Below are 27,554 nucleotides of genomic sequence, written 5' to 3'. Positions count from 1 at the left end.
CTAACATCTCATAAACCTCAGGACATGGCTACTGACATTCATAACCTTGACCCTGAATCATTAGGAAAACATTAGATTATGATCAGTATACATAAATATATGTATACTGATGCATATATCCTAAAATATAATGCATTCTAGAAAGATTTATGTAAAAATAGTTAATATTTGCAACAATTTGGGGCCTTACGACATGTTTTAACTGTCTAAAGAATTAATTTATGTGAAAGATCTCATTTCCAAATAGTGCCAAATGCAGGAAGTATTACAGAAAGTCAAGACCTTTTTACAATTTTTGTATTGTTCAAGATAATTTAAAAAACATTTCTGGCTTACTGGATTGATATTTACACAAAGAGATGATTTTTTAAAAAAAATTCTAAAACAAATTGTGGTTTGGACTTCAGGGCACCAGTGAACATTCTTCCTCTCTATAGAGACTTTTTAGAAAATAGTCGGCCTGGACCTCGGACCTCAACAGCATTTGGCTATCAGCTGGGAGCTCATTCAAGGGAGTTCCTCCTGCAGACTAATCATTCCTTTCTCTTTCAGAGCTGGTGCACATTCAGTTGGGGCATGGAAAAGCCAACTGAATTTGGTGTAATTGCAGCAGGTTTCTGGAATTCATCTGAATGGAGTGGAGGAGGCGCAGGAAGGTGTCATGGGAGAGAATTATGCAAAAGTTCAGGAAAGGATAAAATGTGCTGGAAATAAAGTGAATAAGAAATGACATCTGGAAATTGATTGAAAAAAGGCAACAACTGAAAGTACATCTGGGGAAGAGAAAACAGGATCCAGATTGCCACAGATCTGGAAAGATCAGGAGTCTAGAGAAAGTTCTATTAAAAACAAAACAAGACATAAATCCCCGTGGCCTGGTGACATGCACTGGGCAACAAACAAACTTGGGTTGACTTTCTGACCAAGATATCTCTATCTGTATTTAAGATGCTTTCTGAGCTATGAAATATGTGCAGAAAGGAAGCCCAGAAGGGCCAGAAATTCCAGTGGTAAGGAAAGATGGCACTGTTGTGGCAAAATACAAAAACGTGCAGTTGAGTGGAGATGGTCTTTCTAACCGATAGGTCATGTATTAGGCAGCAAGAAGCCAATTTTGTTGCTTCTTTGATCCCTGCATTTATGTCTCACATTCCACCTGTCTCCTTAATGAAATACTTTGCTGAGTCCTGGATCATAATATCATCAAGCTGCTCAGATGACATTGGCTTGTGATGTGACATGAGTGTATTTCTCAGTGTATTTATAACATAATACTGAATAATAGCCACATTGGCAATGCTGGTCATAAATCATGCTATCATCACAGTCTCCAATCATGCAGAGCCAATCGTAATTTCCCCTATCCATCTACAGGCTGAAGAGAGCTTAGCATTATCCACTGGACCTCAATGTCCTCATTTAAGTCACAGAGGAATGAGTGTGTAATGCAATCTCAAGATACAAAATAAATCTGTCATATCAAATCTTCAGGGGTGATGAGGTGAAGACCACCAGAACTTCTGGCTAGTGATTTTTGTGGAGACTTGAAACCAGGACAGAATCCCAGCCTTTCACTGCGGGGATTGTGATAGGACTCTTCATCAAGTAACAGTCAGTCATGTTACTCAGGAAGCGCACAGATTCCTTCCTGCTGTATATTTTGGTTTTCAGTATCTCTTCCCTTTAGTTTTTTTGGTCCACTCTGTAATGCTAAGCGTCAAAGTCTAAACAAAGGACACTATTTTGTGGTATGCATTATACTAATCTGTGGAGAAGAGTGTGACAGGGAAATCATCTATCCATTTTGCCTCTAATGACAAACATGACACAATACACAGATACCTCCTGTTATGAGTTGAATGCACCCTCACTTCATATATTAAAGGCCTAACCCCCTGTGTCTCAGAATGTGACTGTATTTGGAGAAGTTAGTAAATAATTAAAGAAGTAATTAAATTAAAATGTGGACTCTAGGGTAGGCCATAATATAATATGTCTTGTGTTATTATAAGAAAAGATTCAGGTCCTCATACATGCAGAGGGAAGACTATATGAAGACACAGAGAAAACAGCTGTCTACTACCTAAGGAGAGAGGCCTCAAAAGAAACCACTGTGCCAACATCCTGTTCTTGGACTTCTAGTCTCCAGAACTGTGAGGTAACACATTTTTGTTGTTTGAGCCACCCAGTTTGTGGTACTTCGTTATGGCATCCCTAACAAATGAATATATCCACATACAATTTGATGTATTTTTCTGGATAAATATTTTCTTCAAGTTTAAGTATTAAATAAATACTGAGTGTTCTAAAGAAAATGAAGAGATAATGCCAAATAGCCCCTACAGATTTTTTTTCACATAAAATGGACAGACAACAGTATGAATTTACCCTCCATGATACATGTCTTTTTTTTTTTTTAATACAGATTTTATTTATTTACTCATGAGAGACACAGAGAGGCAGAGACACAGGCAAAGGGAGAAGCAGGCTCCCTGTGGGGAGACTGATATGGGACTCGATCTCAGGGCCCCAGGATCATGACCTGAACTGAAGGTAGACACTCAACCACTGAGCCACCCAGGTGCCCCACCAATGTTGTCTTAATTTGAGTTTCCATAAAATCAGATCCACAGACTGGGATTGAAGTGTATATAGGCTATTATGGGAAGTGACAACAGGAAACCATTGTAGAGAAGTAAAACAGAAAAGCTGGGTTAAAAAGCAGGCTATCATTTTGGGCAAATGGGGCTTAATCCTATCACAGAACTCTGGGAGAAGGTGTAGAACATGCCTCAAAACTGTTGCTCTTGAAGAGTGAGGTGGGTGCAAACAGCAAAATAACTAGGAATAAACTTAAGTGAAGACGTGAAAGATCTGTACTCTGAAAACTAAAACACAGATGAAAGAAATTCAAGATGATGCAAAGAAATGGAAAGACATTCCATGCTTATGGGTTGAAAGAACAAATATTGTTAAAATGTCTATACTACTCATTCTATACATTTAATGCAATCCCTATCAAAATACCAACATTATTTTTCACAGTACTAGAATAAACAATCCTAAAATTTGTATAAAACCACAAAAGACCTCAAACAGCCAAAGCAATCTTGAAAAAGAAAAACAAAACATCACAATTCCAGATTTCAAGTTATATTACAAAGTGGTAGTAATTGAAACAGTATGGTATTGTCACAAAAGTAGACACATGGATCAATGGGATAAAGCAAAAAACCCAGAAATAAACCCACAATTATATGGTCAATTCATCTTTGACAAAGCAGGAAAGAATATCTAATGGGAAAAAGACAGTTCTCTTCAACAAATGGTGTTGGGAAAACTGAACAGCAACATGCAGAAGAATGAAACTGGGCCACTTTATTATACCATACACAAAAATAAATTCAAAATGGATTAAAGACATAAGTGTGTGACCTGAAACCATAAAAAGCCTTAAAGAGAACACAGACAGTAATTTCTCTGATATTGGCTATAGCATCTTTTTTCCAGACAGGTCTCCTGAAGCAAGGGGAATAAAAGCAAAAGTAAACTATTGGGACTACATCAAAATAAGAATTTTCTGCATAATGTCCACAATAGCCAAACTGTGGAAGGAGCCTCGGTGTCCATCGAAAGATGATGGGTAAAGGAGATGTGGTTTATGTATACAATGGAATATTACTCAGCCCTTAGAAACGACGAATACCCACCATTTGCTTTGACGTGGAGGGACCTGGAGAGTATTATGCTGAGTGAAATAAGTCAATCGGAAAAGGACAAACATTATATGGTCTCATTCATTTGGGGAATATAAAAATTAGTGAAGGGGAATAAAGGGAAAGGAGAGAAAATGAGTGAAAGTATCAGTGACGGTGACAAAACATGAGAGACACCTAACTCTGGGAAATGAACAAGGGGTAGTGGAAGGGGAGGTGGGTGGGGGGGGTTGGGGTGACTGGGTGATGGGCACTGAGGGGGGCACTTGATGGGATGAGCACTGAGTGTTATGCTATATGTTGGCAAATTTAACTCCAATAAAAAGAAATTAAAAAAAAGAATTTTCTGCATAGAGAAGGAAACAATCAACAAAACTAAAGATAAGAAGAATATATTTGCAAATGACATATCTAATAAAGAATCAGCATCCAAAATAAATAAAGAACTTAATTCAACACCCCAAAAACCAAATGACCCAATTAAAAAAATGGGCAGAAGATGAACAGACATTTCTCCAAAGAAGACATAGAGGTCACCAACAGACAAATGAAAAGATGCTCAACATCACTTATTATCAGAGAAATGCAAATCAAAACTATGGTGGGGTATTACATTACACCTATCAGAATCACTTAAAAACAAAAACACAACAAACAACAGGTATTATATGTGAGGATGTGGAGAAAAAGGAACCCTTTTGCACTGTTGGTGGGAATGCAAACTGGCACAGCCACTCTGGAAGACAGTGTGGAGGTTCCTCAAAAAGTTAAAAATAGAGCTACCTTACAATCCAGTAATCACAGTACTGGGTATTTACCCTCAAAATACAAAAACACTAATTCAAAGGGATACATGTATCCCTGTGTTTACTGCAGCATTATTTACAATTGCCAAAGTATGGAAGCAGCCCAATTGTCTATCAATACATGACTGGATAAAGATGTGGTATATATACAACGGAATATTATTCAGCCATAAAAAGAATGAGATCTTGCCATTTGCAACAACATGGGTAGAGCTAGAGAATATAATCCTAAGTGAAAAAGTCCGTCAGACAGAGAAAGAATAAATATCATATGATTTCACTCACATGGAATTAAAAAACCAAACAAATGAGCAAAGGAAAAAGAGAGAGAGAGAGAGAGAGAGAGAGAGAGGAGAGAGAGAGGCAAACCAAGAAACAAACTCTTAACTACAGAGAATAAATTGATGGTTACCGGAGGGGATGTGGGAGGGAGGATGAGTGAAATAGGGGATGAGATTAAAGAGTGCACTTATCATGATGGGAAAAAATTAGGTCATGACATCCAAGTGCTTAGCCCCATGCCTGGAACAGCATAAAACAATGGTTGCTCACCATCAATATCATAATTGTTAAGGTGGCTACTATTACTCTGGTGGATGGCTGGGCTGCTCTGGGGGCCTGGCCCTCCACAGCTCAATGGTCAACCGTAGTAAGTTGTTTTGGTGGGGAGGCATAGATGGCACTCCCTGCCAATAATGAAACCAGTCTTTCCTACTGTGTTTATAACAGCGTTGTAAGTGTCAGTATTTGTATGGTGAATAGGCCCATGATAACCATGTTTTTACCCAATTACAATTCAGTTTCTATCTCCTCTGACAGGAGGTTATGTTAATATTGAATCAATTCACTCAAACATAATCTTTAGAAAGAAAAAAAAAAACCAGTCTTGTTAAATAAAATGCCCAGGCCACCTGTCCTGTGGTTCCTGGCTTGGGAGAATGTGTTATTCACTCACACAAAAACTCCCATCAGAGTAATTTTCCCAGAATGTGTTAATTATTTGCAATGTCTCATGCAAGCGTTGGTGACACGTGATGACATCTTGGCTAAATGCACTAGGGATGAATCAAGGCTTCTCAGTCTTCTGTGCGCTGGCACGGGGACCTCGTCTGTTACCTAACCATAGCTGGGCCTTCGTCCTGTAGAAGACATGCCAGGCCCAGTGGGCCCACCTGAATGAGCCTGAACCCCCAGCAGAGGGGCCCACTGGAGCATTTGGGGCTTCCTGAAGAAATGTGAGGGCCCAGGGGTGGGAAAGCACCAAAAGAAGATAGTGGTGGTGTGGGATAGCACTTATTCAGCTCCCAGTTGAATCCAGACTCTGTGGGTTCAAATCCCACCTTCATCCCGTATTACCTTGTGACTTTGGACAAGTCTCTTCATATATTTACTTACTCCAGACCCCGCCTTTAGGAGTTGGAAGGTAAATGGGGGACACAGGCAAGTAAGGGCGGAAATTGCAAGAGAATGTCATGTAAACCCAGGACATAGTGAGAGAAAAGAAAAAAAAAAAAAAAAGGAAGAAAGAAAAAGAGTGAGACAGGCGCAGGATTTCCCCCATCAGATCCATTTGTCACTGGCTGAAAGCTTCACATCCCCGGGAGGCCTGAGCGCTCTGCTCAGGGAGTCCCCAGTCGGAGCCTCAGCGGCGGCGGTGGGCAGCCGGGCTTCTGGGGAGCAGCCCCCGGGGACCGTCCCCGTGCGCCCGGCGAGCCGGTGGCCCTGCGGAGGAGGAAGCCTTCCCTCGCCCTTGGGCCGCGAGCCTGGGCCGCCTGCAGTCCCGCGCTGGTCCGGCCTGGGCCTGCGGTTGTGCGGTTGCAGAGCGCCTGCGGGAGCCGCCGGGCGGGGCTGCCTGGGCCCCGGGGTTGTAGGCTGCGGGCCGCCAGCTCTAGCCCCAGCGGGGGTGAGGCCCTGCGGCCCACGGCGGCCCACGGCGGCCCACGGCGGCCCACGGCGGCCCCTGCTTGTGCGCGCTCTCGGTCTCTCCCTCTCTCTGTCAAATAAATACATTAAATCTTAATAAATTAAAAAGGATACATCCCAGGATCCAGACTTAAGCTTGGGCCTCGTAGGTACACGCATTCATCAATTCCCTTTGCTCAAATTATTCATTTCAACTGGGTTTTTTGTTTGTTTGTTTGTTTTGTTTTGTTTTGTTACTTTGAACTGGAAGAGGCTCATCTTACCATTAAAAATACTTGTAAATCATATATTACTTTCACTTTTCTTTCTCGGATTTTAACATTTTAGGATACAAATTATTATTATTATTTTTAAGTTGTAGTAAAATGTACTTAACATAAAATATACTTTTTGTCTTAGCTCAGGTTGCTATAACTGAATACCATAACCTGAGTGGCTTAAACAGTAGAAATGTATTTCTACTTTTTTGGAAACTGGCAAGTTTGAGATCAGGGTGCCAGCATGGTTGGGTTTGGGTGCAGGCTTTCTTCCTGATTTATAGATGGCCACTTTCTCGCTCTATCCTCATGTGGCCAAAAGAACAAGAAACTTTCTTCTGTCTCTTCTTAGAAGGGCTCTAAGCCCATTCATGAAGGCTCTACTCTCACGACTTTAATTAATTCCCAAATGCCCCACCTTTGAGTAGGATCACATTGGCAATTAGGGCTTCAACACACAATTTTGGGGAGGACACAAATATTCAGTCCCTAGCACCATTTTGTCCATTTTTAAGTCTTATTAGTTCCTCCACATTGTTGTGTAACCATCACCATTATTCATCTACAGAACTTTTTCATCACCTCAACCAGAAACTCTGTGCCTATTAAACAGTAATTCTGGGGGCACCTGGGTGGCTCAGTGGGTGAGCATCTGCCTTTGGCTCAGGTTGTGATCCCAGGGTCCCGAGATCAAGTCTCACATCAGGCTCCCTGCAGGGAGCCTGCTGCTCCCTCTGCCTGTGTCTCTGCCTCTCTCTGTGTCTCTCATGAATAAAAAAATAAAATCTTTTTTAATAAACCCAATAACTCTGCATTACCCCTTTTCCTTGCCCCTGTTAACCACTGTACTACTTTTTCTCTGTGAATTTGCCTCTTCTAGATACCTTATATAAGTGGAGTTGTACAATATTCCTTGTTTTGCATATGGCTTATTTCACTTAGCATAATGTCTTCAAGGGCCATCCGTGTTGTAACATGTGTCAGAATTTCATTCCTTTTTCAGGCTGGCTACTATTCCATTGTATGTATATACTACATTTCGTTCTTCTGTTTATTTGTCGATGAACCCGTTGGGTGGTTTCCATCTTTTGGCTATTGTGAACAATGCTGCTGTGAACCTTGGGGCATGAGCACATTCTGCCAGTAGGAGCTCAGATCAGTCCTGAGGTGTCGTTCAGCGTACTCTGTGGGCAGCTGCTTCCACAGCCTCAAGATTGGCTAAGAGCCCCAATATCTCACCCTCTCATATTCCTACCTATTGCCTTATCCCTTTCAAAGTGAATTATATAAATGAATCCTGTAGTCAGACAGTTCTGTTTGATTCCTACCTCTTCCACTTACTAGACTGCTATTTGTTTATTTTCTTCCAACATTTTATTTAAATTCCTGTTACCATACAGCATCATATTGGTTGCAGGTATAGAATTTAGTGACTGAGCACTTCCATACATCACCCGGTGCTTATCACAACAAGTGTGTTCTTAATGCCCATCACCCATTTAACCCAGCCCACCACTCTCCTCCCCTCTGGTAACCAACAGTTTGTTCTCTATAGTTATGAGTCTGTTTCTTGTTTGCCTCTCTTTTTTTCCCCCTGTTCATTAATTTTGTCTTTCTCTGATTGACTTGTTTTGATTAGGATAATATTCTCTAGCTCCATCCACATCATTGCCAATGGTAAGATTTCATTCTTTTTATGGCTGAATAATATTCCATTGTATTAGATACATCACATCTTTATCCAGTCAGCAGTCAATGGACATTTTGCCACTTACTAGCTTTGAACCTTTGACTAGTTATTTAACAATCACAACTATACCCATTAACAATTATTTTAATATCTACCAATATTAAAATAGGATTTTGTGCAAGCACCAAAATCCATCTCTGACTAATATATACAAAAAAAAAAAAAAAAAAGAATAAAACAAAAGGACATTTTCCCCAAACTGATGGGGAAACAGACTTGAAAAAAGGAATATTTAGTCACTAGGGGGCTACTCCTGGAGTGACAGAAACCAGCAATTACATCTCTCATTGAGTCATTTCCCTTAAGATTTTAAGTTGCAGAAGAGGGAGTCTGATAGAGTTGATCCTATACCCATTCATCTGTTGGCTGGGGTCAGGCTAGAGTGAGTGGGGAAAGGAGTGGTCATGAAAGGCGGGTGGTCAGTAATAAGAGAAAGGATGTTCCAGGATCCCTTTGACCTCTGAAGACCAATCAGAGCATCTGAATTTACCATCCCACTAATATGGTACACAGTTGTAATCCCCCAAAGGAAATTAGAGTGCTTCTGGGACACCATTTAATTTTTTTCATATATACCCTAAAATAGAATGAAAACTCTTAAATTAGAGTGGTGTTTCTCAAATTTTAATGTGCATATGAATTACCTGGGGATCTTGTTAAAATACAGATTCTGATTCAGTAGATCAGAGGCAAGCCTGAGATTTGCATGTAACAAACTCACAGGTCGATGCCTTTGGTGCTGACCTATGAACAACATTGTGAGAACAAGGCATTGGAAAATTGTGTGTGGAGCAACAGTTTGATACTAATAATCATCTTTTTATTTTTATGTTATATATAATTCAAAACTTTAAATTTCTTTTATTGAGATACAATTCATATACTATAGAACTTATCTGTTTATACTGTACAGGTCAATGGCATATTGTGTATTCACACGGTTGGGTAAATACCACCACTATCTAATTTCAGAACATTTCATAATCCCCAAAAGAATTCTCCCATGAGTAGTCATTCACCACTTCTCCCTTTCCTCAGCTCCTGGCATCCACCAAACGACCCTCTGTCTCCATGGAGTTGCCTATTCCTGATATTTCATATAAATGAAGTCATATAATGTGTCACCTTTTATGTCTGACTGCTTTAAGTTAGCATAATGTCTTCAAGGTTCATCCATTCAGGGCAAGCCTGAGCCTTCAAATCTTTTTATGGCTGAACAATATTCCATTGAATGGACATCTCACCTTTTGTTTATCCTCTCATCATTTGAGGTTATTTCCATTTTTTTTTACTATTATGAATAGCGATGTGACATTTGTGTGCATATTTACGTGTTTACATACTTCAGATCTCTTACATATATCTAAGAGTGAAACTCTATGTTTAACTTTTTGAGAAAGTACCAAACCTTTTCACACAGAGCTGCTTCATTTTACACACCCACCAACAATGTCTGAAGGCTTTCATGCTCCACATCCTCATTGACACTTGTTACTATCAGTCTTTGATTATAATTATTCTAGTGAGTATAAAGTGGTATCCTACTGTGGTTTTTGCATTTCTCTAATGACTAATCATGGTAAGCATTTTTTCATGTGCTTATTGGCCATTTATGTATTTCCTTTGGAAAAATATCAACTAAAATCTTTTGTCCATTTTTAATGGTGTTATTTAATCTTTTTATTATTTAGTTGTAAGAATTCCTTAAGTCTGGATACTATTTGTTCAAAAGACCATTCTTTTCACCCATTGAATGTTGTTGGCAGCCTTGTCTAAATCAACTGACCATAGATGTGTGGGTTTATTTCTGGACCCTCAATTCTGTACCATTGATCTATCCTTATGCTGGTACCACAGAGTCTTAATTACTATAGCTTTAGAGTAAATTTGAAATTAAGAAATGTAAGTTCTCCACCTTGGTTCTTCAGTAAATTATTTTGGGTATCCTTTTGTCCCTTGCATTTCCATAAGACTTTTAGAATCATCTTGTTAATTTGTCAAAAAGGAAAATTTCTTTGGGTTTAGTTTTCTTTCTTTCTTTCTTTCTTTCTTTCTTTCTTTCTTTCTTTCTTTCTTTCTTTCTTTTCTTTTCTTTCTTTCAAAGATTTTATTTATTTATTCATGAGAGACACACAGAGAGAGAGAGACACAGGCTGAGAGAGAAGCAGGCTCCATGCAGGGAGCCCGATGCAGGACTCTATCCTGGGACTCTGGGATCATGCCCTGGGCCGAAGGCAGATACTCAACTGCTGAGCCACCTGGGCATCCATTAGTTTTCTTTTCTTAGGGTGGAAGAGTAGTTATTAATTTGAGATCATCTATCTTTCTTTAAAAAAAAAAAGGTTGTATTTATTTATTTGAGATAGAGAGAGCATGAGCAGGAGGGAGGAGCAGAGGGAGAAGAAGCAGACTCTCCACTGAGCAGGGAGCCTGACATGGGGCTTGATCCTGGTATTCTGGAATCATGACCTGAGCTGTAGGCAGATGCTTAACCAACTGGTGCCCCTGAGATCGTCTTTCTTAATATAGGCATTTTACGGCTATAAATTTCCCTCTAAGTTATGGTTAACTTAGTCTCATAAGTTATGGTATGCTCACCTCGTAAGTTATGGTATGTTGTGTTTTAACTGCATCTCATAAGTTATGGTATGTTGTGTTTTAGGTTTATTCATCTCTAAGCATTTTCTGATTTTCCTGCGATTTCTTCTTTGAAGCAGTTTCTTAAGAAGGTGTTTAATTTTCACACTTTTGTGACATTTTCAAATTTCCTTCTGTTATTGATTTCTAATTTTATTCTTTTGTGCTCAGAAAAGATACTTGGTATGATTTTACACCTTTCAAATTTATTGATATTTGTATCAATAAAAACATTGAGAGCCTGGAGAATATCTCATGTACATTTGAGAAGAATGTGCATTCTCCCATTCTTGAGTAAAATGTTCTCTCCATTAGGTGTGATTGGCTTAGAATGCATTTCAAGTCTTCTATTTAATTGTTGATTTTTTTTTTGTCTCTTGTTCTATTATTGAAAGTGGAGTATTTGAAGTCTTCAACTATTATTGTTGAATTGTCTATTTCTCCCTTCAATCCTGTCACTTGTTGCTTCATGTTTTTTTGGTGTTCTATTGTTAGGTGCTGTTGTCTTTTAAATCAGAGAGGAGGGAAAAAGAAGAGTTATAAACAAAATTTCATTTATTCTGTCTTTTATTTTTATCCATATACTTGCCTTTATAGGCCCTCTTTTTTCTTTATGTAAATTTAAGTTACTGTCTAGTGTCCTTTCATTTCACCCAGAAGGACTCTGCTATTTTTTGTAGGGCAAGCCTCAGGTTCATTTACTGGCTTCTTATTTAATTTTTTTTAGAAAGAAAATGATGTAACCATAGAAGTGGCTATGAAATCTTTAGAGATAACTGATTAAATGATAAAACAAAAATTAGTCCTTGTTATAAAAAATATTTTGCATTCTTTGGAAATACTGTAGTTCTTTTATTTTGATCCAGTTCTATAGGTTCTCTTGTTTCTAAAACTGAAAAAAAAAATTCTGTAAGAGTGATGGAAAAACCTTTCTTGAATGTAGCAATACTAACAATTAAATTATGAAAAGCACTTCAGTCTTCAATTGTGAAATAAATTCTTCATGAAATCAAATCTAAGTCGGTAAACAATGGTGTTTGTTTTAAAAAAAAACCTGAACAAATAATGGCAAGTTTGGATAAAGACACAGAACATAATTCTCGAATATTGAGTGGTAGGATTGTCTTTCATAACTCCTTCCAAAGTGTTTTATACATATTAATTTAAACATCACAAGTGTTCACTGGTAGATCATTTATCCACAAGTGTTTGCCAGTAGATCGTTTGTCTCAGAGATAGAGGATGGAATTGAAGATACAATTAATATTGGAGCCTGGAATCATAATTTTTTTTACCAGAAGCAAATGTTGTTTCTCTCAGAATAGCCCTGGACCTTTGGAGAGGGCTAGTGGCCTAGTAGCGTTTGCATTTAATCATGGACAGAGAAGAATCTAAAATCGGCCTTGGCAAATGGCAAGTGTATTTAGTGGCCTTGCACCATAGAAACATGTCAATTTGCGATGTACAGTAATCCCACACTATTTCTGATCTTGCCCATCACAGACTCTCTTGTTTCCTTAGCCAGGTAGACAGGGAGGCAAGTTCCCTTCTTCAAGTCACTGAGGAACTGACTGCTGTCATAACACATCTGTTGTTATCATTTGGGCCAAGCAAGCATTGTTGATCTTATTCATGAATACTACTATGCTCAAAGTTCTTCTGGAGAGCTCCTTCCCAATGTGACTCATCAGGAAGTTTTCTCAGAAACTTAGTGGCTATCTGTGAGGTCCAGCCACTAATGATCTACCTTCCTGTTCAGGCAGGATATTTTCCTTTTGCCAAATAAAGAAATTCTTTTTATAAAGAGTCTTCCTGCTGAGCTTTTGGAGGATTAAGTGCCTAGTTGAGTGCCCTCCACCAGGAAAAGCTGGAATGGATTTGGTTTATTTCTTAACTTTGTGGATTCCACCCATAGTTGAGGGCTTGATCTTAAGTCTTACGTATCTTGAATGTGATGCATTGAACAGGAAGAGTAGAACAACCCTTTTCAATAAATCTTGATACTTTATGAATATCAGGTCTAATGCTAACCCAATATGATTATTCAAGTGAAGTCTTGTTGACAGAGGAGCTATTTTTCTCAAGGTCTCTCCATCTAGCAGGGTACCAGAGGTCTAGTTTATTTACTTCTTCCACTAGGTGGCAGGACTTTTAAGCAATGTTGGTAATGTGTCCCAGAAAGTTCTCTTGGAACAGAGAAGTTAGAATTGTCAACATTTGATGCAGGTCAAGAAGTTTAACTGGATTATGCCTCTGGGTTTCTATGATTACCTTGCTCTACATTCCTCCCTGTAATGCAGTTTATTTTTCCAGACAAACAATGCATTAGAATGTGTTTTTGCTTTTGGCATGATGTCTCCATTGCAGAAATTATTTTAATCACAGAAATTTGACTGAAACATCTGTGGTTTCTTGTTTTCAACAGGAAAGAGGAGTGCACTCTGGACTCTGAAATGATAAAGGATAGAATCTTTCATTTCCATCTTGAAATTTCAAGGGAGGAGGATGGAGTGTTGGTGCTGGTGGGAGAAGGTTGGAGTGTTTGGGTCTGAATAGAATGAAACTACATAAAAGGAAATAAAAGGTATGATATTTAAGATGTGGCAAATACTACAAATGTAACACAGAGTCAGTTGCTTCTATTAAGGAGTATCTCATGGATTATTGGGTTCAAATTATGTTTTGGACATTTTGGCCCATGATTCAGTGTGAGTGGCATTTGGGGTGATCCTGGCTAATTGAGAAATTAGTCAAGATATGTTAGAAATCATGTCATCGAATACAAGTGAAAAATATTTTCCCAGCTATCTGAAAGCAAACTGGTGAAAAATGAAAAAGTCAAATTACCATAAACGCTTTAACTTTTGTTATGGGCAGTTGTGAATAGCATCACTCACTCTCAGATAACTGAAGCTTGAGTTGCATGAAATAAGCTTTTGGAATTAAGTTGATGGGTGGTCTTTATTTTACTTTGTTACTCTGGCACTTGGGTACCAATACTTAATATTCACGATTAAGTCCAAGGAGGAAAATGCTTGAAATTACAACCTTCTTTTGTGTTTGGGGAAGAATCTAGTTTCAGCCAAGCTTTTCATTTAACCAACATGTTTTAACCTTCCCTAACAGAGAAGGAGTAGAGTTCCAAGTACTATTAGATGTTTACCTTTGGTTCACTTGCTGTAGAATGCAACAGGTTTACGGATGTGTCTCCAATACGAAGACAGGGAACCTGTTCCTTTCTCTCTCCTGCAACACAAACGTCACAAAAGCCTATATAGGCTATTATATAATGCAGATCCAGCTGTTGGGAAAATTCAGGCATAAACACTACCCAAACATATCCTCTATTGTCTCCTTGGCTGCTCCCATGAATGTCTGGCTCTCACAGCAGGTGCCCTTATTTATAAACACCCTCCATGAAGATAGCCAAAGGTGTAAGGTGTGCCTGTCAGGGTGAGTGATGGGTGCGGTAGGGCCGAGTAAATGGGTGGGACGGTAGGGAGTTGAAACATGATCTCTTCTAATCTCTTGGCCTAGGACACCTGGAAGCTCCTCCTGCCACTTCCCACTTACAGTCCCTGTTTTTTTCAGATCTGGGAGGTGGAGAGAAGTAAATAAATAATCTGTGTCTGTGGAGGGGGGAAGGGATGAAGAGACATTTGGGGAGTTTAATCCCAGTCAGTGAATTTCAAAAAGCCTCTCAGGCGTGAAAACAAAGCTCTCAAGGGGTGGTTCTTTGAGTTTCACCTTGGTGGCCCTTGCAGCACTGCAGGTCCTGCCTTTGACCCACTGCTCTGCCAGCCATGCTTCTTTTGCCTCTTGAAATTCCCTGGGTGGTGGAAGCTAGGGTGAGGTAGGGAAATACTTGAAAAGAATGACCACTATGAAATCTTCTTAGTCGGCTGTGTAAGCCGATCCCTTTGGTGACTTTTGAAACATTGGTTGGATCCATCACACACTGGTTTTCAGACCTGTAAAATGCAATTATTCTCTTATCCTCTATTTTGATTTCATGTTAGTACTCATTGAATTCAATAGTTTGTGCCTGATAAAGTGTTATGATCTCATGACTCTGCATGCTTTTGTCTTGAGCGAGGAAACTTGGGCAGCCCCAGTGGCACAGCGGTTTAGTGCCGCCTGCAGCCCAGGGTGTGATCCTGGAGACCCGGGATCGAGTCCCACGTGGGGCTCCCTGCCTGGAGCCTGCTTCTCCCTCTGCCTGTGTCTCTGCCTCTCTCTCTGTGTCTCTCATGAATAAATAAATAAAATCTTTAAAAAGAGAGAGAGAGAAAGGAAACTTGACTTTGATACCATTAATAAGCTAAGTTTTTTCTAAGAGGCAAAACCTTGTACAAACAAGTTCATCCGCCATAAAGGCAAGGCTTTGGAACTAGGCACATTTGATTTAAATTTCTAAGTCAGCATTTATTACACATAAATGACCCGGGACAAGTTATCTTCTTTGTGCCTTAGTTTCCTCCCTAAGAAGGGATACAATCTCCCTCTTTAAGTGCCGTGGCTGAGTGCCTAATATTAAGTGTGGAGCATACAGTCTCATGCAGAATATGGGCTCGGTGCCTGCCAACTCCTGATTTGTGACAGCACCTGTTTTAAAACAAGGATCAATCATGAAGCAGCACCTCTAAAATGTTGTCTTCTTGGTCAAATTTTAATCACAGGAGAAAAGGTTTTCCTGGATGTATTGGAGTGTTCTGTTTTCCCTCTCCTGGAAGAAACCCTAGGTACAAGAAGGGCAGTTAAAGACAATGTTTGGCGAATGGGAAATGAGTAGAACACAACTGGTGTCCTAATCAGGAAGATTTTTTCTTCTTCTGGTCATAGAATTTTCATTTGCCCCTATTAATACCATTTCAAGAGATGAAAGTGTGTATGTGCCTTTCTCTACCCATGTGACCGCATCTTGGAAGATACTTATGTACTCCTACCTGTTTGACAAGAATCTCATTCTGAGGTTTAGAAAATATTAGGACTGGGAGAAACTATCCTTATTTTAAAAACAGAATGTTGAAAAAAATAAAAAATAAAAAAATAAAAAAAATAAAAACAGAATGTTGGAGGACTTAGAAGGAGTTTGAGAACCTGGAGATGCCAGACAGTGAGTTCACAACAGAGCAGGATTTAAAATCCAGAGTATTTGATTTTTAATCCAAAACCCTGTATTTCAGAAAGGGTGATTCATTGCAAGTAGTTGTGTGTTTCTTCTCTTAGCTGCTACTCTTGGTTGATGAGAAAGATGAAAGCTGACATTAAGAAGGTAGGCTTGGGACGCCTGGGTGTCTCAGCAGTTGAGCGTTCGCCTTAGGCTCAGGTCATGATCCTGGGGTCCCAGGATTGAGTCCCACATTGGGCTCCCTGTGCGGAGCCTGCTTCTCCCTCTACCTGTGTCTCTGCCTCTCTTTCTGTGTCTCTCATAAATAAATAAAATCTTAAAAAAAAAAAAAAAAAAGAAGGTGGCCTTTTTTGCTTGTCTTCAAACAATCCTTTATTGACTTGAAAGAGAAGAGGCAGATGGATTCCCAGGGCCAAAAAGGCAAGAATCAAGAATGGCTTTTCCAGGCTGCAATCACCCTGGAAGTTTCTGTTTGGGGCAAATATTGGAATATTGAATCTCAAGTTTGCCATTTATTCTATCAATTAATGATAAGCACAGACTCACTGATTTGAGGAGCATCTAATTAATATAATTTGTGGGAAATCAGAGGCATATTTATTAAAGATGTATGAGGAACTATCTCACATGGGTATGTTTTGATTAGTGTCTGAAACTAAATCATAGTGAGATTTCTCAGGCTTTACAACTATGCATTAAAAATTAACAACGAATCTCTGGCCAAAATCTTCTCTCTAACCTGTGTTCCATATCTTATTCCAAGAGCAGCATACTTGGCCAAGCATACCGGATGGGACATCTGCAACAGGGATTGGAAAGGAGAATTTTGCCCTCAGTTTGAAGGTGTTATTTTTCCCATGGTTTGATTTGCCTGGCATTCTTTGCCTGGCATTTTTTTTTTTTCCTTTGCCTTTGCAAGGAAAGGGAGAAATGAGGAGTGTTAGTTGCTGACGAAGTCAAGAGGGCGCTGAGGCTGGCTGGGTTTATTACTTTTGGCCGATAAATAGTGTGATGTGGTTTTACTTCCTATTTGTAGAGCCTTTCTAGAAACCTGGGCCCTGTTCTTCAGTGAGTCCTTCTTGTCGGCTTATATACATATTAAAAGAGAGAGAATGAAAGTCCAAAAGAAGGAAAGGAATTTTAAAAAGCAGTTTCTTCAAGAGAACAGGGAATCCCACGGGGAAGCAATGGAATCAGAAGGGATAGCACAGAAGATGATTATCAGCATGTCAAGTGTGCCTGTCTTTCCAGGATAGAATTTGTGGAATTTGCATGCGTCATGTCCCTCTCCTCGCCCACTGGAGGTACTAATAATGAAAACAACAGCATCAGAGAGGACGTTTGTGCACATCCCAGTTCATCAGTGACTTGTTTGCACATATTATTTCATTTAAATGATGAAGGTATGGAGCACAAAGCAAACTTTTTGAGATTTTGTATTGAAAGCCCCCAGGGCTTAGGCCCCAGGATGTCACTCCAGTGCAGCACAGAGCGGGAGTACGTGGCCCCGGGATCTAGGTATCTGGTTTTGGTTCTGCTCTGTCATCAAAGCCTTGAATACAGCATAAGCCCCCATCTGTTTTCTCATCTTTATTATTATTTTTTTAATTATTTATTCATTCATGAGAGACACAGGGAGAGAGAGAGGCAGAGACACAGGCAGAGGGAGAAGTAGGCTCCATGCAGGGAGCCCCATGTGGGACTTGATCCCGGGTCCCCAGGATCACGCCCTGGGCTGAAGGCGGCGCTAAACCACTGAGCCACCCGGGCTGCCCATGTTTTCTCATCTTTAATACAATAAAATTACATGAGATGATCTTTAAGAATCCTTCCAGCACTAACAGTCTAATTCTATGATCTGTTTCCCTTGATGGGGAGAAGTTTTCATCTTAGACAAGGCATCATTAGAATGTTGAAAGGCTATCTCTGGAGAGCCTGGGTGGCTCAGTTGGTTAAGCACCTGACTCTTGATCTCAGTTCAGGTCTTGATCTCAGGGTCATGAGTTCAGGCCCTGCATTGGAGCCTACTTAGGAAAAAAAGAAAAAAAAAAAAGAAAAAGAAAGGCTGTCTCTGCTCTTGGAGGAAACTGTATTGCAGCCAGCAGTTTGTTCAGAGGTTTATACTTGGTTTACAAAACCATTATCTTTTCAAGCATGCAACTAGCTAAAAAAATTGCCTTCATCACCACCATTCTATTTTGAAAGAGAAAATTCTCCTTGAAAAGATTTAAGTGGGAGTGTGTACTGCACATATTGTGTAACTACCCCACCGTGTAACAAGTCTAACAAAAACAAGGATCATTTATTGGATGCTGCAAGCCAAGTCTTTTTGAATGTAATTCTAAGCCAGGAATATCTTCAATCTGCACACATAAATACTTATGTTACTTAAAAAGAAATTTCTACATGGCTAGGCAAATATAGGAAAATGAAGAGCATGTGTGCATACACGAAAGGACGAGCTAACTGTGTTTCAGCAATGTTCTGGGGTGTGTGTGTGTGTGTGAGAGAGAGAGAGAGAGAAAGAGAGAGAGAAAGGAAAAGAGATTTAGGGAAGGTGGCAATGAATAAAAGAACGAGTATTGTAAATTCAGAGTTAAAAAATAAAATTGTAAGAATCTTGCTTCTTTAACCTGGAATGTAAGATTCCACTACATACTTGTTCATTTTACACAAGCCTTGAAAGGTGATCTTAAAACCAATGAGAGCAAATTCAAAATAGCATGAGAGAGGGAAAAGTCCAGTCAGAGTATTGTCTTTCGTAGACCATCCGTTTCCAAGGTTTGGAGTTTTTACGTATATTTCTCCTTAGCTTCAGAAAACTTTGTATTTTGTCACTGGGAGCTAGATGGTTTCCTAACACCAACTATGTGCTCTTCTTTTTTAGTAGCTTATTATTCATTTTAAGGATTCTTTTTCATAAACAAACATTTAAAAAATAAACTTATTGGGCCACCTGGGTGGCTCAGTTGGTTGAGCATCTGACTCTTGATTTCAGCTCAGGTCATGATCTCAGGGCCATGGGATCAAGCCCTGCATCAGGCTCCACACTTGGCAGGGAGTCTGCCTGAAGAAACTCTCCCTCTGCCCTTCTCCCCTTGTGCACATGTGTGCTCTCCTGCTCAAGTAAATACATCTTCTTTTTTTTTTTTTAAGATTTTTAAAAAATATTTTATTTATTTATTTATTCATGAGAGAGAGAAAAAAGAGAGAGAGAGAGAGACAGAGAGACAGAGACACAGGCAGAGGGAGAAGCAGGCTCTATGCAGGGAGCCCGACATGGGATTCCATCCTGGGTCTCCAGGATCATACCCTGGGCTGAAGGTGGTGCTAAACCGCTGAGCCACCCAGGCTGCCCTCAAGTAAATACATCTTTAAAAAAAAATGAAAATAAAAAACAAATCTATTATTTTGGCATAGTCTTAGAATCGTGGAAAAGTTGCTAAGATAGTGTGATGAGTTTCTAAACATCTGTCCCCGTTTCCCCAGTGTTACATCTACACTGCGATGCACATTACACAAAACTAAGAAATCGATATTGGCATGTTGTTATTAACTGAACTCCAGACTTTGTATGGATTTTACCTTTTTTCCACTCATGGCCTTTTTCTCTTTCAGAATCCAAACCAGAATACCATGCCGCATTTGGCTGGCCACGTTTCCTATGGGCAGGCAGAAGGGTCCACAGATTCCTCTAAGAAGCATTGCCTTTCATCTAGAGTTCCCCTCCACACGGTTCTAGAGGCACAGTGCTTATCTAGCCACCGATTGCCCCCAAAGTGGCTTTGGCTGTCCCCCTTGCCGTACCATGTGCAGAGCCCAGCCAGGGCGCTGGCTCATCAGGTTGTATTGCAGGCCCCCTGGCAGGGGATGGAAGTCAGTGTGCACCAAAGCCGTGTGTCAGGGACAGGAGCGACGCTGCACGTTCAACTGGTGTGCTGTGTTTCGCATGGGTGCATGGTAGCGACTGAAGGAGCTCTGAGGCCTTTGTTCATAGCTGGTAGGGCTGGGCCCGAAGCCATGAGCCCATGAGGCAAAGGTTGATTCTGTGTGGGTAACCACGGTCTTTCCAGGCCCACCTCGTGCCTGGCACAAAGCGGGCTCCTAATATTTGTTGACTGGATGAAGGCACAGAGAAGTGAGCCGCTGCAGGGCTGCAGGAACACCAGCAAAGCCAGGGAACCCCGCGGTTGGCCAAGGAAGGCATCTGGCGGGCTCCCTCCCCACCCAGGCAGCCTTGGCAGGGAGCAGGAAGGAATCCTCCCCAGCGGGGGGCAGTTTGGAGCTCCTCAGCTGTTCCTAGTTGGAAGGCTCCCTTCACTACATCACACCTGGCTGTATTTCAAAGATTAATGAACAGCATCTTGTCAGATTTAATATATTGCATTTGGGGAGTTGACTTTGACGATGTAATCATAAATTCCCTGAGCTGCGAATTATACCTTAAGGACTTCAATGAAGTTCTAGTGAGAACCAAAGAAACAGGAATCACTATAAAATGTAAAAAGTGCCAGTTTTGAGAGAAAACTGTAAATTTTCTAGGACATTAGGTTTCAAAAGAAGGATTACACACAGACTAAACAAAGTAGAAGTCATAAAAATTTAAAGACACCACAAAACATAACAAAAATAAGATCCTTTTTAGTTATGACAGAATTCTAAAAGGAAACTTACACCAAATTATGCCACCCAAGCAGAGCCATTAATTAACCTAATGAGAAAATATGTTCCATTTCCATGGCCAAAGCATGTCAGGAAGTCTTTGACATTTTAAAATAGGAAAGAAAGAGAGAGGGAGAAAGAGACAGAGACAGAAAGAAAAAGAAAAAGAAGAAAAAGAAAAAAAAAGGAAAGAAAGGAGAGAGAGAAGAAAAGAAAGAAAAGCAATCACAGCATTCTAAAAAGCTTTAGATATTAACTTATCAGTTCAGAAAACCTGAGGTACTTTTGATAACATCCTCAATGACCCCCTTGGGGAAATTTTTGTAATTGTTGCATAAATAAAATGTGGATTACAAAAGTGGTATTGGGAAACTCATAGGGAACCATCAGGAAACCAAGTATCAGGATCTTAAGTGTAAGCTTAGCCACTGACCCTCAGGCAGCACATCACAAGATGAATTTGAGCAACATGGAGAGAGCTGGAACCTCCCTTCAACCCTGCTCCCCTCAAACCAACACCGACCCCGTCGAAAGACTAGCACAGGACATGAAGAGAGAAAAATACACATTCTGACGCAAAAACAACATTTCCGGAAGCCTGCCCTCTTTCTGTTGCCTGGGAATTCTGCTGGTTTCGTGATTAATGTCGCTTACATCACAAGCAGAGTTGTTTCCTCTCAGGATGACCTTTTTCTTTTTAATTCCCCTCTTCCAGAGCGCCCTTGGGCACCCAAATCTCTCTTGGTGCGCTGAGCCCTGAGCCCAGTCAGAAGCTCCGATGAGGCCTGGGCAAACACACTCTCTTCTCTCTCGTCTGATGAGGATTGGAGACCATGATGTTTCTGTTTCACTGAAGTTGTTTGAAGGAGTGGAGAGGTCGTGCGGGCTGGTGCTTTGAGGGCTTCAGAGGCCAAAACGGGCTGTAGGAGCCTAACATCCTGTTAGTCAGCACTATTCTGCTGCAAGGTCTTGTGCTCCCACAGTTACAGTTGAGGAGGCATTGGTGAGGGGTTTATGTATTTCTCCACAAGATCACTCTTAAAACTGAAATTGCAAAGTGATCCCAGTTGTGAAAGCTGAAATCAGAGTAGGTATGAAGGCTCTAAGCCTGATTCATGGGTGTCTCAGGTGGTGGCCTGTGGCCTGGACAGGCTCCAGATTTCACCTTCTCTGGTGACCTGAGAGGTAACCTGCCCTTTCACACTCTCAGAGGTGATAGACAGTTAACAGGGTCTTGGCAACCCTGGAAATTTTGCCTCAAGGTCTGGGGTCAGAGGTGTTTTTCCAGCCTACGCAAGGAGGGCGGTCTAATTCTTGCTAGACTACTGATCCTGCCAATCATTTTAGGAGGTTGCTACATTTGGCCTACTCCGTTGGAGTAAAAGAAATGACTCAAGTCCACCACTTTTCAACCTGAGATATCCCTGAGCCATCTAGTCACCTCCCTCTAAGGATAACCACCAGGCCCCCAGAAATGTTCAAAGATGTGCCTAGATTCCAAGAACTCCAGTGCTCCTTGGCTTGGCGTCTATACTTGGGCATTAAGAGCCTGGCTTTCAGGATTTTGGACTTGTCCCGAGATCATATTATTTTTAAACAATTAATCTTTTTAAATGTGAAAAATGCTGAGGATTTTTATATGGAAATTGCATTCTGGTGATGATGAAACATTTTGAAATGATTTTCAACTCTAAACTCTAGATTTGTGTTAAATACATCAAACTTGTTGATTCTAGAGTTGTTGATTATTAGATCAAAGTTTTGAGAGAGGGGCTAAAAATTCTTATGTCCCCTTGAGTGAGGGAATCATGATAGTGCCTTAGGTCTCACTCTTTTTTGTACATCAGAATCCCCTGTGTGCTCACTAACATACTGAGTGAGGAGCCTTGCTGCTGAAATTTCAGATCCAGTAGGTGAGGCCTGTGAATTTGCATTTTTAATAAGTTCCCCAGTGATGCTGCTGGTCTGGGAACCATGCTTTGGGAACCACTGTCCTGGGGCATGGGCTGTAGAATCTGGAGTCTAAACTAGAATCTGGAATCTAGACTCTTCCTACCTCAAGTGTGCTTCTGGACAATAGCATCGACATCCCATGGAAGCTTGTTAGAAGCTTGTTAGAGTTTTGGGTCCCACTCAAGACCCGTTGTATCTGAATCTGCCTTTTATAAGATGCCCAGGCAATTAGTACAGAAATGAAAATGTGAGAAGTGCCATTCTCGAGGTTCCTGTATAACTGTTATTATCTAGTAACCTGTGAGTTGTTCTGGATTCTCAGAATGGAAAGCTCTCTGAGTTGCAGAACTTCCAGTTTTAATACAGCTCTGATAGAGTATGTCCAAGGACTCCCTGAGAATCAGCGTAGCACAATGTAGTCTAGGTTTTTCTTGTCTTTCACTCATGTCTCCTTAAAGAGTGAATTGAGACCTGTAAAAATGATCAATGAACAAAATCAAGTAGCCTAAGTGTGCTGACAAGCTTGCTTTTACAACAAGCACTAAAAGCACAAGTAGAGAGTCTTCTCTTCTATAATCATGGATAAGGTGACTCCTCTGGAACCGGAATCCCATGAAGCAGATGGGAGCTTGTGGGTGTCCATCTTTTAGCCCTGTTACACAATTCTATGGAGCAGCAGTGTCGATGCTGCTCTTGGCAGGGCTAGCTGCAGCTCTCCCTGTGTGAAGGCAGGTGTTCAACATCAAATAACACTGCCCTGGACCTGAGAAACCCAGAGAAAAATGTAAATGAAACTAAACAGTTATGATAAGAACCAGTTGACCACCCGGTCCACCCTGCCCAACTCATCCCACTCCCCCTCTACCTCCCTTCTTTGCTCACAGAACTCTGATGTCTGGGAATGTCTCTAAATTCCAAATGCCATTTAAAAAACAGACTCCACAAAAACAGAAATCAAGGCAGATTTATTGAAGGCCCTTAGCACAAAGGACTTCATCCAGAAGAACCCATCAAGATAAGTTAAGGATGGAGTTTGCAGGGTTAAGAGCAGGGTTTGCAGGCTGCATTTTATTGCATGCACAGAGTTGGCTACTAAATCAAACATTTGGTGTGTCTTTAATGGTTTTGCATTGTTCTAGCAAGTCATTCATTCAACAAGTCTCTACTCAGTAGGAGGGTCTGCAGGGAAATGCAAAAATGAAATTCCTTGTCTGGAAATAAGTATGAAGATTATGCACAGTTGAGAGGGTTTGAAACTGGACATCTTGGTCAGCAGGAAACCCTGTATAGAACATAGGGTGCCAGTCTCTGAGATAAAAGAGACATCTGCCATTGCATTATGAGCAGACACTGCTGATTGAGATGGTGGATGTATTGTTTATTGATGTCAGTCAACTTCAGTTTCCATAGGATACCGAGGCCCATTTTTGGGACAGGTGGCCTGGAGGGAGAGCCTTGGAACTAAGGCGTCTGTAGTAATGGTTTGGACTGGTGTTAGTTAGTGGCTTCAAATCACCCAAAGGCTTTTCAACGCACTTAAAAACCCATACTGCTTCTCAGGTGCCTACAAGACCTTATATGATTGTCTCCTAACTACATGCAACTCATTCTTCCTTTTGCTTCCAATACTTCACCACACTGACCCCCCTGACCACGACTGGTCTTTTCCTCCTTCAAGATCTTGGGTGTTGCTTCTGTCTGGATGGCCTTTTCCAGATGCTTCACATCCTCCTCTTGAGACGTGATTTCGGTGACCTCTCCATTTCAGGTAGCTCTCACTTCCCATTACTCTCTGCCATCACCCCGTTCATTTCCTTTTAACTGCTTTATTTATCAACTACTGTACAACAAATCACTCCGAAACTTAGAGGCTTAAAGCAAAAGCAATCATTCTATTAATGTATCTCTAAGTTTCTTTGGGACAGGGATTGAGAAAGGCTTGGCTGAGTGGCTTCTGTTCAGAGTGTCTCATGCAATTGCAGTTAGGAAGTGACCGGAGCTGGAACAGCACGGGGGCCAGGAGCGTGGGCTCGGCTGGGCAGCACTCTCCTTCATGTAATCTCAAGGTCTCTCCAGGCAGGCTAGTTTTAGCTGCTTCATAGCATAGTGGCCTCAGGGTAATCCAGCTGCTTACATCATGGTTGAGGCTTCAAAAGGGAAGTGTTCCTGTGAGCAAAGTGCAACTTGCATGACCTTTTATGACGTGGTGATACTGAAGGGCTTGCAGCTTCACTTCTACTTCTTATTGGCCCCGGTTCAAGATCAGGGCAATAAGTCTTATGTCTCCATGCGAGCTGACCCCAGGAAGGCACGTGGGATAGGAGATCTTGTTGCGGCCACCTTGGAGGATACAGCCAGCCACAATGCCATTTGTTACAATATATAACAAATCACTCCGAAATTCACTGTCTATTGTGAATTTCTCTACTATGTCTCCCTCCTTAGTAGGAAAGTTCTTCCAGGCTTGGATCTTTGTCTGTCTTTGTACAGAGCCCAAAGTGAGTGTGCAGTTATTGTTTAATGGAATTTTGAATGAATGCCCCAAAGCCAGGATAAACCGATGCTTTAACTCAATTTTGTTAAAAACACAGAATTTGTGCAATATCTTTCCCCTTGACCCACAAAGTCTCTAAAGAACGCAACAATAGGGCAGCCCCGGTGGCTCAGCGGTTTAGCGCCGCCTGCAGACCAGGGCGTGATCCTGGGGACCCTGGATCGAGTCCCACGTCACGCTCCCTGCATGGAGCCGGCTTCTCCCTCTGCCTGTGTCTCTGCCTCTCTCTCTCTCTCTCTCTCTCTGCATCTTTATGAATAAATAAATAAAATCTTAAAAAAAAAAAGAACGCAACAATAACCATACAGCAGGGTGAGAAGCCTGCCCTACCCCCTTCTTCCTCCCAAGTCAACATTCCTCCAGTGGTTTAGTTCCTATTCGGAAGACACAGACATTCTGACATGCCCTGCGTTTCTGGGCCTTCCTGTCCTCGAAGCCCACCACCCAGCCCCACATTGCAGAAATGCAGGCTGTGCCAGCAAGGACCTTCCTTCCCTCTGGTCTGCTGCCCTGTCTAGTCTTTCCTGTAGCCCCCCGAGCCCCCAAGGCAGGCCAGTGGGTACATCAAGGGAGTTCTCTGCTGCAGATACTCCACTGACTGATCACTGGATCGCATTTTACCTAGTCAGATAGTGAGACGTTTGGCTACTCATTAGCTTTCCATATAATGTTTTATATCTGGGTAAGGAGCTATTTCCTGAACAGTTTGGGCTCCCTTTAAGTTTTTTCCCTTAATTAGCTCTACTTTCACTACACATGCTACAAGTGTTTTTGTTAAATTGCTTGGAAAGGAATTTGGGGACAAGTAGAATTGAGGTTGAATAGATTCAATCAAAGTGTTCCAAGTAGACTTTTTTGGGGGGGGGATCTCAAAAGCTGCTTTTTTTTTTTCGTATGTGAAATGCACTTTGTCTCCTAAAGGAAGAGTAATGATGTATCTTCACATGGTGGTTTTCAGATAAGAATTCCTTGCAAATATTAGCCTTGCTGTTTCTCTTCCCTACTGAGTAGAGAAGCAAATTAGATAATGAAGAAAGACTGGTAGTATGAAGTTTTAATATCAAAAAGTTCCATAATCTTGTTTCACTTTTATTGTGATGTTCAGGTGGTATCTTTTTGTTAGGAAATTTAACTTCATAGAAACATTAACTAAATATATTGTGTTTGTAGCAGTCTGACAATGCCACATTTATATTGGCCCAGGCTGCCTGCCTGTGAGTAAACTTTTCTGAATCTGGGCATGTACATGTCGTGGCTGTCTCTGCTTCTAGTAAGGTAGCTCATAAACGCAAAAATGAAAGGAAGAGTATCCATCCTGAGGTGGAGTTGAATTGACAGGCTGATCAAAGAGGCTGAAAGCAGGAGCTTATGACACTTACGGTGATGGTGGGAAGATTGTTTGGCTGGCCTGAGGGTCTGGTCAGTCTGGATATAGGCAAATGGGAAGAGCAGGGAATCTCCACGGTGCCCAGGGTGACAAATGATGATGGGTTCATTTAATGGACTGAGTGAAAAATCTCATCTGGAATTTTAATTGTAACACAAGATCTCACCCTTCTCTCTTCACTCAGGCCCCAAACACAGGCGAATAATCGAAGTGGGTTGGATTTAAGCCTAAAAATTTGCTTTGCCAGGTAAGTACTTTGAGATACAAATAATATTATCTTTTAAGTCTGCATATTTTCCCTTCTCCCACAGTCTCTCAGCATTTTGAGAAAGAAGAACTTGCCCTCTACACCTTTGTCTTCCCAACAGGGCCTGGACTGCTCTTCAGTAACTATTTATCAATTGGTGCATTGTTGTAAATGTTCTTAACACCATCATGTGATTAAATCAGTGTTTTCTGGCCCTAATGTCTAGTTGTTTTATATAAATGTGAAAGAAAGAGGCACCTGGGTGGCTCAGTGGTCAAGCATCTGCCCTTTGGCTCAGGTTGTGATCCCAGGATCCTGGGATTGAGTCCCACATCAGGCTCCCCACGGGGAGCCTACTTCTCCCCCTGCCTGTGTCTCTGCCCCTTTCTGTGCTTCTCATGAATAAATAAAAAGCAAAAAAATCTTATAAAAAAAAGCAAGAGAAAGCGTATAGCAAAGAAACCTCCCAATTTCTTCCCCTCTCTCTCCTTCCTTCTTTTTTCTCCTTCTTCTTTCCCTTCATCTCTTGTA

At 41.0% G+C, this 27,554-nt stretch overlaps 1 protein-coding gene across 4 annotated transcripts in view; it reads left to right on the top strand.

Annotated features, from left to right (window-relative positions):
- The window catches only part of ANAPC10 (anaphase promoting complex subunit 10), a 261,250-nt gene that overhangs the window by 221,843 nt on the left and 11,853 nt on the right, over positions 1 to 27,554 (top strand). For 2 of the 4 annotated variants that reach the window (XR_012006050.1, XR_012006049.1), the window contains exons 6-7: positions 13,515 to 13,673; positions 26,961 to 27,023. The gene's annotated coding sequence lies outside the window, so the exon portion shown is untranslated. Of the gene's footprint in view, positions 1 to 552; positions 1,196 to 13,514; positions 13,674 to 26,960; positions 27,024 to 27,087; positions 27,232 to 27,554 lie in introns of those variants that run through there. The other 2 variants (XR_012006051.1, XR_012006052.1) reach the window with 2 other exon arrangements.

The sequence above is a fragment of the Canis lupus genome, chromosome 13, assembly GCF_048164855.1.
Source record: "Canis lupus baileyi chromosome 13, mCanLup2.hap1, whole genome shotgun sequence".
Taxonomy (NCBI): domain Eukaryota; kingdom Metazoa; phylum Chordata; class Mammalia; order Carnivora; family Canidae; genus Canis; species Canis lupus.
This window is presented reverse-complemented; position numbering and strand designations above follow the sequence as displayed.